At 35.5% G+C, this 19,722-nt stretch overlaps 1 protein-coding gene and 1 long non-coding RNA gene across 22 annotated transcripts in view; one reads left to right on the top strand and one right to left on the bottom strand.

Moving 5' to 3' along the window:
- LOC140615952 (uncharacterized) overlaps positions 1-8,237 on the top strand; it is a 39,125-nt gene extending 30,888 nt beyond the window's left edge. The window contains exon 3 of the long non-coding RNA XR_012016469.1: positions 8,030-8,237. This is a non-coding gene — a long non-coding RNA (uncharacterized lncRNA). The remainder of the gene's footprint in view (positions 1-8,029) is intronic.
- Positions 1-19,722, bottom strand: part of HMBOX1 (homeobox containing 1) — a 191,277-nt gene that overhangs the window by 128,880 nt on the left and 42,675 nt on the right. The gene's annotated exons all lie outside the window — the stretch shown is intronic.

Below are 19,722 nucleotides of genomic sequence, written 5' to 3' on the forward strand. Positions count from 1 at the left end.
ACTAGTTTACCAATAAATGCAAGCAAAAATTCGAAGTTAGTCATCGAGAAACATAGGGTCTGCTTAAATGCATGTCATTTAAGGTTTTGTTGAGTTCAGAATTGTTATAAATATGCAAACAGAAACTGCCCATAGTTGGCTCTAGGCAAGTATTTCTTGGAAAGGAATTAGCAAAATTTAACATACTTTGAGAAATAACATCATAAGAAAAACTATACTATGAGATAATGTATCCACATTCCCTAGAGGCACTCATTTTTAAGCTTCAATCCTGCAGTACTTTGTAGTCACGCATTTATGTTTTCAATAAATATTTACTGAGCATCTATCACATGTGAGAAATTACATTAGGAAATACAGCAATGAACAAAAAAAATTCCCTGTCCACATAAATCTTACATTCTCGTAGTGAAAGACAGGCAAATTAAAAAAAAAAAAAGGTCAAACATATAGTAAGGTACAACAGAAAAGACAAAGCTGAGAAAGCATTTAGGGACTGTGGGTAGTGGGGTTACAACTTTAAACAGGGTGCTCAGAAAAGCCTCAGTGATAAAATTAAATCAGAGTAAAGACTTGAATGACATTAGGAAGCAAGTCATGTAGATAAAGGGGAAAAAGCATTCAAAATCAAGACCTCGAGGTAGAAACTATCATGTTCAAAAAATACCACTGAGGACAGTGTGGCTAGAGTTGCATGAACAACAGAACATGAAATCAGAGAAGTGGGACCTACTAGGAAGGCCAGATCAAAGAGGAACCTATGGCTCAAAATTTCTATTAAAAATACAAAATATTATCCTGGATAGATAGAAATTAAATCAATAGCTTTACTAGGGATGACCCAAATTAATAGGAAATAGCATGAATTGGTAATGGTAGAATTTCTGATAATATCAACAACAGGTTAACAGAAATGTTATTTTGGGGCATTCCCAGCATCTATTAAATTGACATTAGAGAGCATCATCAACTACTCTTATGACTAGCTTTGAAGCATCCTCTTGTCAATTTACTAGGAGGTGAGTGCTAAAAGGAGGATACAAAGGCAGAGGATGAAGGATTTCATATGCTCTCCATTGTAAGAGAAGCAGAGAAGTATTTTACCTTCCACATCTCAGGATATGCTAATATATATTCAAAATAAGGAGGTAGCCAATCAGATTATGTTTTACAATTGAAGCTAAATCAGACAAATTCCAGGGAGCCAGCTTATACTTTATCCCAATACTTATAACACTATAAGCATCCCAAGGACACTGCACTTTCTCTTATTCCCTGCATTCCCCACAGTCTACTACAGTTATTTTAGAGCTTCACATTTTGTATTGCCTGACTGAACAGACATAAAAAGCATCTCAAGTCATGAGAAAAGGCTCTCTGCCTGAGTTAGGGAGCCCACAGCTTTCTCATGTTCATCTTTAAAATTCTAGGGGTGCAGATACCATGACATTTTCTCTTTCTTTTGTTCCTTTCTGTTCCCCATGACCTGGCCATTCCCAGCAAGATTACAAATTCTACTCCAGAATCATAATGGCTTATCTCAGTTTTATTTGCTGTAACATAATCTCCATATATTTCAGCTCCCTTATTCTGAGTTATTTTCCTCAGGTATTTACTGACAAACCGATGAGTTCTCACACTATAATGACAACTATAAAGTATAATGTACCTTGCAAATATAAAGTATTAATATTTTAAATTATTTACTATATGCTACCAAATACAACTAGCTCTCAAAAAGCATTCTCTGTACTATGGATTTATATCTAAGTATAAGTGGCAAGACTTGTTCAAACTTTGGAATAATTTCCAGACTCAAATCACTTTTAAATTCTCTCATATTATGTCTAACCATCATTAAAAATGTGCTAAATCCGTATCCCATGCTCTTTACTACTTCTTTTATATGAGTTATGTATAAATAAAAGGAAAGATTTAAAAATACCTACGAAGCACATTCGTATTAAAGACAATCTCTACAAAGGGCAGAGAATGATTCAGTCTTAAAATTCTGATTTATACTTTATGCCATATCCCCAAATACTAAGCGTTAATAACCTCAACATATATTTGATAGGTTGTCATTTTAAATTGTAATTTATAGCTTGAAAAATCGACTCTTTATACAGTGAACTAAAACAATACAAGTATATGCTAAACCAATGGTTTAATTATCCCCCTTAGCAGGTTCTTTTTTTTTTTTTTTTTTTAAGATTTTATTTATTTATTTACCAGAGAGAGTAAAAGTCCACAAGCAGGGGGAGCGGCAGAGGGAAAGGTAGAAGCAGGCTCCCTGCTGAGCAGGTAGCCCCATGTGGGGCTCGATTCCAGAACCCTGGGTTCACAACTCGAGCCAAAGGCAGACATTCAACCACTGAGTCACCCAGGTGTCCCCCCTCCCCCTTAGCAGATTCTTTTATCTATGACCTTCTCTATCTTACTTGAAACTTCTTCTGTTATATTAGTGCCATGGTTTCCAACTGTCCTCCCTATCACCATTTTTTTTCTTATTAACAAAATAATCATTCTAAAGATTTGTTATAAAGATTTCTAAATCTTTTTAATCTTCATCATTAACAAAATAATCTTTCTAAAATTCAAAACTGGGAGTAAAATGGAATAATACAAAAAGAATAAGAGACTTGGAGCAAGGGGGTTTCATGTTTGAAATCTCAGGTTCTACCACTTGTTAGCAGTTTGATCTTGTACAAACGTCTTAATCTGACTAAGCGTTTCCTCCTCTGTGAATTGTGAACAGTGATACCTACCTCAAGGGGTCACTATGAGGACTAAAATCAAATAATGTAAAGAAGGCCCCCAAAGGAGGCACCCTGAAATGTTAGTTCCCTTGCTCCTTTGAAGGTATGAACCATCAATCTTTCAAAAAGGTTACTGTAACCTAAAGGAAAACTAATTTAAGGAGACTATCAGAAAAACAATGTAATGGCTTGTATTGAAAATACTTGTGTCTAAGAAGGGGAGTTTATTTGGAAAACTAAATTATGAGAAAATAGTTTCATGAGTATGCAGAAATCGAGAGCTAAACAACTCTCAGCCAAGAACTGCTTGGACAAGGCTTGCTTTCCCCCAGTAACTGCAAGAACTCATTGTCCCAAGTTTGTCTTTTTTCCCCCCAAATTCAATTCTTTATAGTGCCTCTAACTAACCTTTTAATTACTCTAATTATGAATAAAAAATGACTGACCATTTGAGAAAAAGCATCAATGGCAGCAGTTTCCAACCATCTGAAAGGAATTACTTTTTACCTCCTGAAAACTGTGCAATCACCTTTGATGGATTGGGATGGGGGCAATGGAAGTCTCTGAGAAGAGGGAGGGAAGAGGTAATACTGGCAAACTGTGTAACCCTCTCTAGTAGGAAATTCTGAAACATGGAATAAAAAAAAAAAACCATGAAGGTAAGAGTTTTCGATCCAATGGGAATCATAATCCAGTATTTGGAGACTTTGGCTCAAAGTATTAATTACTCTTCCAATACCTCATAAAACAAAACACATTCAGTGACTTCAAATGGAAAAACCTTACTTGCTAAGTTTTATTTTAATACTTATTAACACCTATGATTGTATCCTCCCAGTCCCTTCAAATAATGACCAAAATCTAGAAAGAATTCTGGTACAGATCATGGAGAAAAGGTAATGAATAGCTGTATTTTCTGATCTTGCCTGCTAAAGTTCTAACAGTCTACACCTCTAAAATAGAAAATGCTTGTTGGGAGTCATAGGATATGGTGACTAAATAAATAGAAATGAGGTATTAGAACTTCATGATTCTGTATATTGCCAGCAAGGGTAAGGAAATTACAAATAAAGATTTAATACAGACAATGATATGCAGAATTGAATATTTATCTATGGAACATCTACAGGCAGTATCTAGTTGATAGCAGACGATGAAGAACCAGAATGTGTGGGAGTTAGAGCTAGAGAAATAGACCCAAAAGCCACCTCTGTATGTACAACAGCAGAGGACATAAATTGGAGGCTTAGCAAGCTGGATCAATCCCATGGAAGTGTCTTGTTTGGTCTACATGGAATTTTAAAGTTAGGAGACTGAATATAAATATGAAGGCTTCTGTTTTTAAAGAAAAAAATTGCAGCATCTGTTCACCACTGAGTCACCACTGAGCTTGTAATACCTTGTGTGCCAAAAACTGGCTGAAGCTGAATGGCAGTGCCCTCCTTTAAATAAGGCATTCATCCTCCAGTTCTTCACAGTCCCTATCACCTCTAGACACTAAGTATCAGCTGCCATTTATCACTGAGCTTATACTGAGGTTTGTTCCAGGATAGAGAAATAATTCTTTATACGTTTATCTCTATGAAAAGTATGAAAACAAAAACTAAATCTATTTTTTCCTTATTCCACTTATTTATGTTTCTTGAGCACTGCCTAAGCAATCACCAAATAAAATGAGGTGGTAATACTGCTCATTTATTAAAAGAAGGAACCTAGAATATAAGCTAGAAATCAAAAACAAAAGCTAAAAATTTAGTAACTGAAAATGTAGCAGGTTCCAAATTATATAACTTTCAACCTAGCAACTCCAGTTTTGGGGATTTACTCCAAATTATATAACTTTCAACCTCCAACTCACAGTTTTGGGGATTTACTCCACAGATTTACATGGGCAAAATAACTTATGTTAAATGTTATTCCTTGTAGCATTATTTGTAATACAGAAAGATTAGAAGCAATCTAAAAGTCCACCATTAGGGAACAAGACAAATAAGTTATGATATAACCATATAATGCAGCCACAAAAAAATAAGGAAATTCCTGATGTACTAATACAAAACAGTCTTCAAGTGAAGAGAACAAAGACAAGGAAAGTATATATGTTATTTCCAAAGGAGAAGGGGAAGACTATATATATTAACTATATAGATTTGTTTATACATGCATAAAGCATTACTAGAAGGATACAGAAGAAACTGGTAATACTGATTCCTCCAGAGTGGGGAACTTGATACCCGTAGGATGGAGGTGCTAGGAGTCTTTTCACCGGATATACTTTGGTATCTTTTGAATTTTGTAGCAATAGGTACTTATTCAAAAACCAGTTTTTAAAGATGTAACAGGTTAACTGATTACAAGAATTAAGATTAATAATTAAGAATTCAGCAACTACTACGGATGATGCAAATTTCAGAAGGAATCTAAAGGCAGTTGAGAGGATGAGCAGTAGAAGGGTGAGATGAAATAAGCACAATGGAAGAAATGGCATGGTGTTCTTTTTCTATCTGGCACTCTGAACTGGTTTTGAGCCCAGAAATAAAAGGATAGATGGAAAAGATAAGAAACCTTTTCAAGAGAGGCTGAAACTGTGTGCATAAACTCTGCTGCTTTGGGATTTGGGAACAAAGTGTGGCGTCGAGATGGGAGGTAGCGTGAACTCTCTAATTCAACCTTGCACCTCTTGGGTACTCTGAAGACTGGCAACTCTGAAAGCACTAAAGACAGAATTCCTGGCTACTGTCCCTCACAGAAGACCCAGCAGCAATAGCAGTGAGAAGGTACCACAGTGGGGTGGCTTGAGGAGGATGGACTTCCTAAGCAGAGTGTAAGAAAAGAATATTCACTTCATGTTTTTGAACACGTTACACTCTACTCAAAGATTCCCAGAAATACCTAAGGGAACTCTGAAAAGGGCTGGAAGGTTTGTGTGAGCAGAAGGGAACTAAAAGTTATATTTTATGTCTGTATAGGTGATGAAGCCTAGAAATAATTATGCTACAAAAATATAAAAGTATTATGTACAGGATGAAAGAACAGAAAACAATACCCTTGCAAGAGAGCCAAAGGGAAGTCTTACTGGCTTTTTTTATTTTATTTTTTTTTAAACCTAGGCTATTGCTCACTGAACAGGAAGTAGAAGAGAAAAAACACGAGGATGGCTGGAAAGAGGTTACTCAAGGCTCTGCTGGGAACCAACACACTTAGTTATGCAGTACCTACTTTCCAAAGTGAAATCTTTCAACTGCTTTAAAATGTTTCTTTTCTAAGCCATTGAAAGCAATGAGATCATGTTCTTGATTAAGTGCCAGGTTTTTTTCCCCTGCAACCCAAATTGTTGAAGTTAAAAAGAAGAAAAATTGGGAGGAATGAAGAAGGGTGAAGGTAGGAAGAACTGGGAACAGAAAACAGAGGGGGGCAACATAAATATATTTTAATAGGCTAGTAGAAGAAAATTATGGAATGACCAAACAGTTTGTTTTAAAAGTTGAGGGTATCTTGCCCAGTTCCAAAAATACAACAAAGTATCCATTCAATTTGTTTAACTGTTTTCCTATTCCATTTTATCCAGTTAAAATAACATATACAATCTCTTTATGCCTCACAGCAGGTAGTATTAAGTAATTATAAACAAAGAGATAAGCGTTTTGCAAAAGATGAGGTCTGTATTCATACGGCTTGCTGGACCATAAACAGGAATCTGAAGGCTAGTCTTAGGCAATTTAGGCTCATATGCTTTTCACAAGTGGAAATAAATGATATTCACTACTTTAAACAATGGATAGTGAGAGCTATAATTTGTAAAATAAGCAAGAAATCAAAAGTACAGGAAGTAGAGATTGAACTCTATTCCTAGATTTAAAGAATCAATAACAGTGACACGGCCCATGTATTATATTCTATATCCATGACAGTTGTCTTCCACTTATACATTGTTTCATATAATTTTATATTTGAGTAGCATTTTATACTTTCATAGTATCCTCACATTTCTCATTTAATGTTCACACCCCATAAGTAGAACTGGTTTTATTCAGTTTTAGATACCAAGACAGAAAGGTTAAGAGAGAAGTTACAAGTCAGTTGTAAGCCAGGGACAAAATGTAAGGGTCCAGAGCTTCTGGTCCAATGTTTGTCAAAGTGATGTTTGTGGACTATTTATACAACTATGTACACTATTTACCTAGTTAAGACTATGTTTCAGGAACTACAGGCAATAGGTATATATGGAGGCAACAGCAATATAACAGGGAACAAAAACATAAAAACATACATAATTTCAGCTCTCATGGAGCTTCCAGTTTAGTGAAAGTCATTATTGAAAGTCATTTGTTTACAAACAAATGGCAAAGCTTCACTTGTGATGAGTGCTGTGCTAGAATGTTCTGAGGTATACAATGTGGGACAGTTGACCTAGGAAAAAGGATTCACTAGGAATTGGTAATAGGCTAGGATTCTTTTAGGACAGAAAGGGTTCTCTTAGGAATTAATGATAAAGCTCAGATCTGAAGGATAGGTACCACACAAACAAAGAGAGAAAAGAAACATTGATTCTAGACTAAGGCAACATCAGGCGCAAAAGACCTACGTTGAGGGTGGGGAGGTATGTAAAACACAAGAGACCATGTAAAACAGAAGTACAGTGTGTTTGAAGTAGAAGGCCTGACCTCCTAAATTCCAAGGAGACCAAGATTCCCCAAGTCATCTTAGACACATTTAAGGTTGGAGTGACTCTGCCTAATTTAGTTTACAATATCAGATGTTTTACTCAAGAACAGTGGGTAGATCGAAAAGAATAAAAATATAAGGCAACTGCTACATCCATTAAAAGGTTGCCAAATCATCTGAATTCTAAGGGGTGAAATCACTTTTAATTTAGGGCACAAAGAGAGAATTTATGGAGGTGGTAACATGTGCCCTAGGTTTTTAGAGGTGGACTGAATTTCCTTAGAGGATTGGGAAGCTAGTACAGATAAAAAAATGAAGAGACTGAAAAGATGCCCCTTGCTGCTTCATAGGAGTGTGAATGTTTTATTTTTAATGAGCCTTTTCTAAGTGGCACTTTAGACATATCATCCCCATAATATCTTAAAGTTGCAGAGGTCTTGTGCAGCGTACAAAGCTTTGTTTAATTTTATACCCACAACAGATTCTATTAGGTTCAAGGACAAACATTAATTTTCCCAAATTTGCAGATAAAGAAAGCCAGCTAAATGAGGTTGAACTTGTGCAAGGTCATATTTCAACACCACTTTTTCCTTTTAACATTATAGATTCCTAATCATCAAGATGTGAAACAGATTTCAATGTCTGTTATCTGAAATACAGAAAACTGACTTGGCCTGGGATACTAAGACACAGAAGAATGCTACCATGTTATGATAATTGGAGGCAAACGCCAGTTATTTTTTTTTAATTAAATGAAGGTAATGATGGATATGTGGTCTTCTTAGACAGTGAGAGAGAAAGAGAAAATAAAGAGAGACTGGGATTCAAATGCAGCATCCCTTATAAGCCCTAACAACGGAGATATAAAAAAGCAACTGTGGGTAAGAGGGTATGTGTGTGTGTGGGGGGGGGGGGTAGGGCAAAACAAAACAAAGCACAATAACAAGGGACAAAAATGAACAGATAAGGGAAATCTTAAGCAGCATTTCTAATGTTTTAAAATGATTTTTCAGTTTCTTTCCAGAAGTTGCCTTCACGAAAACTCTTGATGATCATACTTTGAAAATCAATGCTATTCTTAGCCATCAAACACACTTATTCTTCTTTTCCTTTTCTAACATATGAGGATTCTAAATGATGCAAATATAAAGTCCTACTTTTACTAATAAATATTAAGCCTCTATTTTGTGTGTAAAATATTAATGGAAGATACAAAAACAAAGTCTCCAATCTCAAAGGTTTATTTTGGCAACATCAGGAGGTCTAATCACTAGACTGTAGTCAAGAAAATCTGCTGGACTTTATTCTTACAAACAGAAAGAACTTTCTTTTTCTATAGATTAGAAAATTTCAAAGCTGTGAGTAAGAAGATCCATATCCCAGAGAGACTGATTCAAGGAACAGGGGTGCCTTTTGCTTATGAATCTATCTGGGCTGTAACAATTACTTTATAAAATGACAACATTGTACATATAAAATAATTTTCCTTAGTAAAGGTAGAATAAAGTTGGAAAGAGCAGAAGTGGAGTAACAGTTAACTGCTAATAAGAAAAAGGCAATTTCAGTGAGTACAGATAATAAACCGTAGTAACTTATTTCCACAATCCAAAGGTCTTATAAGGATCTCTCTAAAGAAATACTAATACCCACTTTAAATCCTCCAGAACCAGTTTATAAATCTTTTTCCACCTCACCTTTACCATCCTCATTACCAATCTTACATCCTTCATCTTATCCATCTTTCTCACCCTGTCCCAGTAAAGCTGGGTGACTGAAAAGACAGTTAACCAACAACTGAAAAAAGGAAGACACAAAGAATACCACATTTTTTTCCCTTTTGTTCTCTTCAGTTCTAACGTCCTATATCCTATCTACCTAATATAAAATATATATTGACTTTAAAAGTAGAATGATGATGTTTTCTAGTTTTCTTGCCCTCAAATCCCTTAATTTGGTTTTCTTGAAAGTGGCCTTGGTTGTTGTTTTTTTTTTTTTAACCCTGGCATTCAGTGTCCTTGATAAACAAAGGTTCTGAACCTCTGTAATACAGAAAGTTTACATATATAATGGATGATTCATGGGTGAGTCTCCACAATCTAACTTTTAGATATTAAAAAACTAATTTTTTCTACGTCAAAGACAAGTGGATTTGTGAAGCAACAGAGTTCATCTCATCTGACATGAAACCTATTCTCTTTTTAGCTCAAAGTACCTCGTATGTTCTCGGGAACCACTTAACTATCTTTCATTTCTTACAGTGGATTATTACATGTATAGATGAATCTCACTACACTAAAAAAGTACATTAATGACCAATTGCTTCTATTATTATTACATTTTAAATATATAACACATAGTACACATTTATATTTATTCATATAATAATAAATGACATGATTATTATTATCTCTACCTCTTTAGAGAATGTTTTTTCAATTGCTCATAAAAGTAATGCTGATAAAAAGTAAATGCTGGCTTGGTATAAAACTCTAAGCATTCACAAAAGTAGTGTGAACCAGTTGTCCCTTAAGAGAAAATGAAAACAAAAAACAAAAAACAAAAAACTACAACCACTTTTGATTTCCATGGTCAACAAGGATCACTGGAGTGAGTTAATGGATGTTTATACAGCTATTAAAGTATTTAAAATTTTAGGGGCACCCAGATGGCTTAGTCAGTGGAACATACGACTCTTGTTCTCAAGGTTGTAGGTTCAAGCCCCACATTGGGTGTAAAGATTACTTAAAAATAAAAAAAATATTTTAAAAAAGTACTTAAAAATGTTAGACTCTCCTTAAGAGATAATTATAGTTTGGTTATGTGAAAAAGAGAGGTCCTTTCATACTATTTTTCAAGGTTCATTAGTGTCTGATAACAAATACTGATGACAATGATACACTAAGAATAGCAACTGCATTCTAATACTTTTACATCTATTTTTTATTTGACCACCATTATAATCCTATAAAATAGGCATTACTATTACAATTTACAAAAAGAAAAAATGAACCAAAGCTCAAAGACTGTAAAAAACCACTAAGTTTCATAAACTATATCTTTGATAAGTACCAGAATTAGGATTATATATGAGAAGTTCTTGAGTCTAAGCCTCAGCACTCTTTCTTCTACACTATACTGGAGTGATAGATTGCATAATAAGGCTAATAATTACACCTATCTCAGGATGCATGTTTGTAATGTGACCTTGTAGCTTCTTACATGTCTTTCAAAGAAATTAAGTTTTTCATTTTCATGAAATGAAATTTATCAATATTCATTCTCTTATTCATTCTTTTTGGGTCTTCTCTAAGAAACATTGCCTTTTCAAAGTCACAGTCTTTTCTATAAGTTTTATTTTTTATTTTTATTTTTTTTAAAGATTTTATCTATTCATTCATGAGAGGCACAGAGAGAGAGGCAGAGACAGGCAGAGGGAGAAACAGGCTCCATGCAGGGAGCCCAATGTGGGATTTAATCCTGAGTCTTCAGGATCAGGACCTGGGCCGAAGGCAGTGCTAAACCACTGAGCCACCCAGGCTGCCCTCTATAAGTTTTATAATAAGTTTTAGTGGTTAGGTTTACAATTATAATTCATTCAAGTTAATTTCTAGATACACTATGACAGAAGGATCAAAGTACTCCTGGTCCCTAAGTCCCCTCCAGCACCATATGCTCAGTGAATTGCCTTAGCACCTTTGTCAAAACTCAATTGACCATAAATGTGTACATTTTTCTAGACTCTGTTCAACTCATCTGTCCTTATGCTAACTCTATTATAACTACAACTCTATTATGATAAATCTTAAAATCAAGATGTTAATCCTTCCAATTTTTTTTAATGTGCCATTAGAAGTCTTCTGAATTTCCATATAAATTATAGACAGCTTATTGAGTTCTACCAAAAAGCCTCCTAGGGTTTTGACTGACATTGTGTTGAAACTATAGATCAATTTTGGGAGGAATGAAATTTATAAATTATTGAGTTTTCTGATCCATGAACATGGTACACATCTCCACTTATTTAGGTCTTCTTCTTTATATCAGCAGTATTTTGAGACTTTCAGCACCAGGTCTTGTACACGTTATTTATTCTTTATTTTATTTTATTTTTTATTATTTATTCTTAAGTATTTCATTTTTTGATGTTATTATAAATGACACTGTTATTGAACTTCTGCTTTCCAGTTGTTCATTGCCAGTACCACATAAGGGTTTACAAAACTAAAAATGATTTCCATATATTGACCATATATCCTGCAATTTTGCTAGACTGATTTAATAGTTCTAAAGACTTTTAAAAAATAGAATTCTTAGGATTTTCTATAAACACAAGCAGGTTATCTATGAATAAGATAGTTTTGTTTTTGTTTTTTTCAGTTTATAGGTCTTTTATTTATTTTCTTTACCTTACTACAATAGTCAGGAACTCCAGTACACTGATGAATAGAAGTGGTAAGGGCAGAAATTCCTGCTGTGTTCCCAATCATAAAAGAAAAGCATGTGATCTTTCACCATTAAGTATGATGTTAGTTTTAGGTTTTTGGTAGATACCCTTTAGCAGTTTAAGGAAGTTCCTTTTTATTCCTAGTTTGCTGAATTTTGGTTTTTTGCTTTTAAATAATAAATGGTGTTTTTTCTGCATCTTCTGCATCTTTCTGCAACTTCTGCAAGAAATGGTTATAGTTTTTCTACTTCAGGCCGTTAATATGGTGAATCACATTGATTTTAGAATGTTAAATCAACCTTACATATTTTGACATTACATTAGTCATACTATATTAACTTTTTATTATATTGCTAGATTCCATTAGTCATAATATATTAACTTTTTATTATATTGCTGGATTTCATTTATTATTTTATTTATCCCTTCCTAATATTTTAATAAGAATTTCTGCATATGTTCCTGAAGGATACTGGTTTAGAGATTTTTTTCTGTCAAGTCTTTGTCTTGGTATCATGTGATACAGCCATCATAAAATGAGTTGAGAAGAGTTCCTTTTCTGTTCCATTTTCTGAAATTTTATGTGGAATTGGCATTATTTCTTCTTTACATGTTTGAGAGAATTCACTGTGAAGCCTTGGAATATTCTATGTGGGAAAGTTTTTAACCACAAATCTAATTTATGTAATAGATATAAGGGTTTTCAGGTTAATCTATTTCTTTAATGAGCTTTGATAACTTGTGCCCATCAACAAATTTGACCATTTATCTAAGTTGTCAAAATTGCTGGCATACATTGGTTCATAATATTCTACTATTCTTTTAATGTTTTTAGGATCTATAGTGATATCCTTTTTGTTGTTATTCCAGATATTGGTTGTTTGTGTCTTTTCTTTTTTTCTTGATCTGTCTAGAGGTTTGTCACTTTTATGGATCTTTGCAAAGAACCAGCTATTGGTTTCATAGATTTCCTTGCGTACTTTTTATTTCATTGATTATTATTCTTGACTATTTCTTTCCCTTGGCTTACTCTGGGAGGCAAATTTGTTCATCTTTATCTGATTTCTGAAGCTAGAAACTTACATTGCTGATTTGGTACTCTACTTAGTTCACAAGAGTCCAACTCAAAAGTTTCTGCACCACAGGAACTGAATTTTGAGAGGCTTAATCACATCTGCACCTGATGCCGATGGACTTGGAAAGCATGACTATGGTCAGATAAGACTTTTTGGAACTTGGGAGAGAGAATAAGCGCATTTTGTATGTGGGCGAATTATAAAATACAGTGGCCAGAAAGTAGACTGTGGTAGATTATTTTCATAGATATTCATAATAATTACTCCTTTGCTGTGTGACTTTGCATCTCTTTTCATTGAGAGAGAGGACTAGAATCTGCACCTTAGACTTGCTTTTACTAACAGGATGTGATGGAAGAGAGGTTATACAACTTCTAAGACCAAACAGCTGTGATAAATTCTGTTTTTCACTTTCTTGGAGAGTTGTCCTAAAACTACCATGTAAAGGTGGTCTAGTTTACTGGAAGTTGAGAGACCACACAGAAGAAAACCAAGGCATGTCAGCTGACAGTCAGACATGTAGGTAATGCCATCTTGGACCTTCAGCCTAGCCAAACCCCCATCTAAATAGAGCTCCAGGAGTAAGCCTGAGCTAAGCCAAAGAGAAGCAGTCCTGACAGTTCTCAAAATCATGAGAAATAATAAATCTGTGTTGTTTAATCACTAAGTTTTGAAGTGGCTGGTTAATCTGTAGCTAACTGAAACTACTGAGTACTTGATAGAAAAACAGATGAAAAGAAATTTTTCTTTAAGGAGTTGATTAGGGAAAAAAAACCTAAGGGAGATTTAAATCAACTGAGATACTGTCAAACATACTCACTAAAAACCACAAAAGTAAAAAAATAAAAATAAAGAAGGAGTATGAGGTGGAAGAACTTAAATAGGGCTTCCCATAATTTATACACTTGCTTTACCTTGTCTATCAATGCATGCTATCTCTGCTCTCTTTAGAAAACAGGCCTTATAACCCATTCTCAATAGGAGCCTAGTGATCTTTTAAAAATAAAATTCAAATCATGTTATGCTCCTAGTTAAAGCTCTGCAGTGGCCTCCCAGTGTACAGAGAATAAAATTTAAATTCTTTTACCATGCTATACACTGTCTTACAAAATTTGGCCTCTGCCCTTCACTCTCCACACTCTAGGCACAGTTGCCTAGAGTTCCTTTTCCCTGCTCTGCCATTCCAATTGAGAAAAAAAGCTTACATGTTTTGTTAAGCCATAGATAGGCCATGTGTAGGTACACCCACCTACAAAATATCAACCAGAGATCTGCAAGAGGGAAAAAGAGAGACCCACTGACTAGGCAGCTAACAGTATTTACACAAAGATCCAATCACAGGGACACCTGGGTAGCTCAGCGGTTTAGTGCCTGCCTACGGCCCACGGCATGATCCTGGAGTCCCAGGATCAAGTCCCACATTGGGCTCCCCGCATGAAACCTGCTTCTGCCTCTGCCTGTGTCTCTGCCTCTCTCTGTGTCTCTCATGAATAAATAAATAAAATCTTAAAAAAAAAAAAAGGTCCAATCACAAATACTGGTATTTCAAAAAGTCTTTCTTGAGTACTCAAGTCTTCTGTGACATTACATGTATGACTTACATAATTAGCTAGCATTTTAAATTATTCTTCTGATATAAGATTATCTTTATTAAAATTTATACTGAAAGAATATATCAAAGTAGGTTTATTTAATATGTGTGAAGACACCAGTTGAACAATATTAAAATAAGACTACACAGGAGCACCTGGGTGGCTCAGTGGTTGAGGGTCTGCCTTTGCCTCAGGTTGTGATCCTGGGGTCCTGGGATAGAGTCCTGCATCAGGCTCCCCAAAGGGAGACTGCTTCTCCCTCTGCTTATGTCTCTGCCTCTCTCTGTGTCTCTCATGAATAAATAAAAATAAAATCTTTAAAAAAATACTATATATATACATATAAGAGAGTTTCAAATTTGGTATGTAGCTACATAGGTGTGGGCAAATATAATAATAAGCTACAAGGATACTCAGAATAATGAAATATTGGAAATTCACATGTCCAACAACAGATGATTATTATATATATTCTAACATAGTTATAGAACTCAATAATATATACTCATAAGGAAAAATTTTCTAAATCAATCTTATGACACAGAAAACGCTCATGTACAATATTAAGTGAAAAGGAGACCAAATTGAATGTAGCACATTTCTTTCTAGATCATTTGCACTAAGCTATATCAAGTAACAGAGTCACTCAAACATTTCAAAAAATATTTTAAAGTACTAACTTGTCTTGATGTAGAAGAGGCACCTGCAAATCAAGGTCAGATAAAGATGGACACACTGTTACTGTTTGTCGATTAATAAACATCACAATATAGAAGAGTCAGAGGGCTTTGTAACTTTCTAGTTTGGTTCTTGACTGCTACTTCTTACATTTCAGGGCTGTCTTTCAACTCTAACTGGCACTATGAATCCCAAGTACTTTGGGATTATTGAACAAGAAAAAATGAGTAATAAATAAAAGATAAAAACCAGATTAACTATGGGTCAAAGTGCTAAATTTTCAAAGTAAAAAAGTTAATTCTGTTACATTTACAAACTGTTGCTGTAATGTTTAATGGCTTTTAGGAAATGAATCTATACATTATTCTTAAACCCATCTGTGCGTGGGTATACATTCTGCAAATTTGAAAAGTCTTTGCAAAAATATGTAAACTCATTCTATCACATGAAAACAACATTGCTGATATGTTTATTTTTAAAAATAACTCACTAAATTCTGAATGTCTAATAATACCCAATTTTTTGGTTTTTTTCTTTGATCATTTCTTAAATTCCACATATGAGTGAAATCATTTGGTATTTATCTTAAACTGATTTATTTTATTTAGTATTATGCCTTTAAGTCCATCCATGTTGTTACAAATGGCAAGATTTCATTCCTTTTTACGACTGAGTAAAATTCCTGTGTGTGTGTATGTACCTGTGTATGTATGTGTATATGTATACCACCTCTTTTTTGGGTTGCCTCTATATCCTGGCTATCGTAAATAATACTGCAATAAACAAAAGCATTTGTATCTTTTTGAATTAGTGTTTTCATTTCATTTTCTTTGGGTAGATAACCAGTACCAGAATTACTGGATCACATGATAATTCTATTTTTAATTTTTTGAGGAAGCTTCATAACATTTTCCATAGTAGGTGCACCAGTTTGCATTCCTACCAACAGTGAACCAGTTTTTCTCTTTTTCTCCCCATCCTCACCAACACTTGTTTCATGTGTTTTTTAGTTTAGCCATTCTGCTGGGTGTAAAATGATATCTTGTTGTGGTTTTAATTTGCATTTCCCTGATGATTAGTGATGTTGAGCATCTTTCATGTGTTGCTAGCCATCTGTATGTCTTCTTTAGAAAAATGTGTATTCAAAAAAAAAAAAAGAAAGAAAAATGTGTATTCAGAGGCACCTGGTTGGTTCAGCTGGTTAAGCATCTGCCTTAGGCTCAGGTCATGATCCCAGTATCCTGGGATCAAGCCCTACATCAGGCTCCCTGCTCAGTCTCCCTGCCACGCCCCCTGCTTATGCTCTCTCTCTCTCTCTCTCTCCCTCTCTCAAATAAATAAAATATTGTTTTTAAAAATCTCTATTCAAATCCTCTGCCCAATTTTTAATTGAATTGTTTCTCTTTTTTTGGTGTTAAGTTGAATAAATTCTTTTATATTTTGGATATTAACCCCTTACTGTATATACCATTTGCATATATCTTCTCCCACTCAATAGGCTGCCTTTTTCTTTTGTTGATGGTTTCCTTCACTGTGCAAAAGCTTTTTATTTTGGTGTAGCATCAATAATTTAAAAAACTGGGATCCCTAGGTGGCGCAGCGGTTTAGCGCCTGCCTTTGGCCCAGGGCGCGATCCTGGAGACCCGGGATCGAATCCCACGTCGGGCTCAAGGTGCATGGAGCCTGCTTCTCCCTCTGCTTGTGTCTCTGCCTCTTTCTCTTTCTCTGTGTGTCTATTAAAAAAAAAAAAAAAGTCATATGCCACTTTAAAAAAAAATAAATTTAAAAAACAAAAAGTTTCCTGGTACATTATTTATTTAAAAACCAGAGTCTAAACTACCAGTCACTGGGTCTCAAAAGCAAAGCAAACATTTCAACTTTTTTAGATCATCTTATTTAAAAAAAAAAATTATTTTTTTATTCATGAGAAACAGAGAGAGAGAGGCAGAGACACAGGCAGAGGGAGAAGCAGGCTCCACGCAGGGACCGTCCCTCAAATGTGCCATTTTTAAAAAATTGTTTTTCTATTTATTTATTCGGGGGGGGGGGGCAGAGACACAGGCACAGGGAATAGCAGGCTCCATGCAGGGAGCCTGACGTGGGACTCGATCCCGGCTCTCCAGAATCACGCCCTGGGCTGAGGGTGGTGCTAAACCGCTGCGCCACTCGGGCTGCCCAAATGTGCCATTTTTAATAGCAGAGTTGTTCAGTTTCTGTCTCTACATTGTTGTCACACTCAGTATATCTTCATGAGGATGGATCATCTCTTATTACAGAGTCCATCTGCCTTTCTTTGCAAAATACAGTTTAAAGATGTTCATGGTCCTTGGGGATCCCTGGGTGGCACAGCAGTTTAGCGCCTGCCTTTGGCCCAGGGCGCGATCCTGGAGACCCGGGATCGAATCCCACGTCGGGCTCCCGGTGCATGGAGCCTGCTTCTCCCTCTGCCTGTGTCTCTGCCTCTCTCTCTCTCTCTCTGTGACTATCATAAATAAATAAAAATAAAAAAAAAATAAAAAAATAAAAAAAATAAAGATGTTCATGGTGTTTCAGTGGGCACAAGTGGAAATACTTTTAGAGCAAACAAAATCACTTAGGCTCCATGATCTAGGAAATGGAGTGGGTCCTCTTCTTTCCCAGTAGTATTGGAGAGCTCCCACAGAATTAACCCTAATTCCTGATGGTGGATTTCTTTGGAGAAAGTGCCCTTTGATTATACCACCTACCCCTTAAGAAAGAAAGTTTTTTGTTTTTTTTTTTTTTAATCACATGAATTTCCTGGAGATCCTGTGATTTGATCTCTCCATAGGAGCTCTCGTCTAAGACGATTTAAAAAGGGGGATCCCTGAGTGGCTCAGCAGTTTAGCGTCTGCCTTTGGCCCAGGGCGTGGTCCTGGAGTCATGGAACTGAGTCCCACATCGGGCTCCCTTCATGGAGTCTGCTTCTCCCTCAGCCTATGTCTCTGCCTCTGTCTCTCATGAATGGATAAAATCTTTTTTTAAAAAAATGGCACATTTGAAAAGTTTTACTCAGTAACTTTTATAATGTACACACTATGTACCATGTATGAAGACATTTCTAGGTGTGGGGAAATTTCATGCTGCAACCTGAAATAATTTTGGGGACCATTTAAGGGCTGTCTGAAATGTGACACCTTGGACTTATGAGCTCTGTGTTAAGTTCACAGGCAGCACAGCAGCTGTATTTCTTTTCTATATCTTATTATAGTACTAATCACATAGTGGAATTGAATAGTACTTAATGGCCAAATAAATGCACGCATAAAACTTCACATAATTACATAGCTTTTGGTAGACATGTTAGCAGCTAGATGAAGAATGAAATCCAGGTTCACAGGCATTCAATAAATGAAATTTAGTACTCTGGACACAAAAATGTGATCATCACTTATATGCAAGTATTTAAAATTACTTAAGTAAAAAAAGTAAAAAGAGAGATTATGAGTATCTATGCCAAACACAATTACCCAGAATTCCACTCTTAGTAAAACTCAATATTAAAGTTATCATTTCAAGCTTTTCATGTGACCTCATCTACAATTATTTACAATAACTTGTATTTAACTGGAATGATCAAAGGGGCACCTGGGTGGTTCAGCTAAGTGTCTGCCTTTGGCTCAGGTCATGATCTCAGGGTCTTGGGATCAAGTTCCACACTGGGCTCCCTGCTTGGCAGAGAGTCAGCTTCTCCCTCTGCTCCTCCTCTTGCTTGTGTGTGCTCTTTCTCTCTAATAAATAAATAAAATCTTAAAAAAAAAAAACAAAAACCTGGAATGACTAGGGATGGGTCCTTTCTAAATACTCTTGTTACATGAGAATTAATTTAATTTTTTTCAAGATTTTATTCTAGAGAAAGAGTATACAAGTATGCACAGTTGGGGAAAGGGGCAAAGGGAGAGACTCAAGCAGACTCCCCAATGAGCCTGGAGCCCAATGCAGGGCCTGTGACCAATAAAGTCATGACCTAAGCCAAAACCAAGAGCTAGACTCTTAATCTACTGAGCCACCCAGGTGCTCCATGTAAGTATTAATTTTAAAGCAACAATATTCCATAATAGTTGATTACTGACAATTCCACTAAAGTATGTCAATACACAGTGGACCTTTGAACAACATGGAGTTAGAGGCACCCCATCACATAGTTGAAAAACTGCATATAACTCTTTTTTTTTAAGATTTTATTTATTTATTATTCATGAGAGACACAGGGAGAGAGACAGAGACATAGGCAAAGGGAAGAGAAGCAGGCTCCATGCAGGAAGCCCAATATGGGACTCGATCCTGGGACGCTGAGAGCTGAAGGCCGACGCCCAACCACTAAGCCACCCAGGCGTCCCATGCATATAACTTTTGACTCCCCAAAAGCTTATTAGTAATAGTCTTTTGTTGACTGAAGTCTTAGCAATAACATAAACAGTAGAGTTTTTTAAAGATTTTATTTACTTATTTGAGAGAGAGAGAGCACACAAGGGGGGGGAGGAGCAGAG

The sequence above is a fragment of the Canis lupus genome, chromosome 24 (genome assembly GCF_048164855.1).
Source record: "Canis lupus baileyi chromosome 24, mCanLup2.hap1, whole genome shotgun sequence".
NCBI lineage: Eukaryota > Metazoa > Chordata > Mammalia > Carnivora > Canidae > Canis > Canis lupus.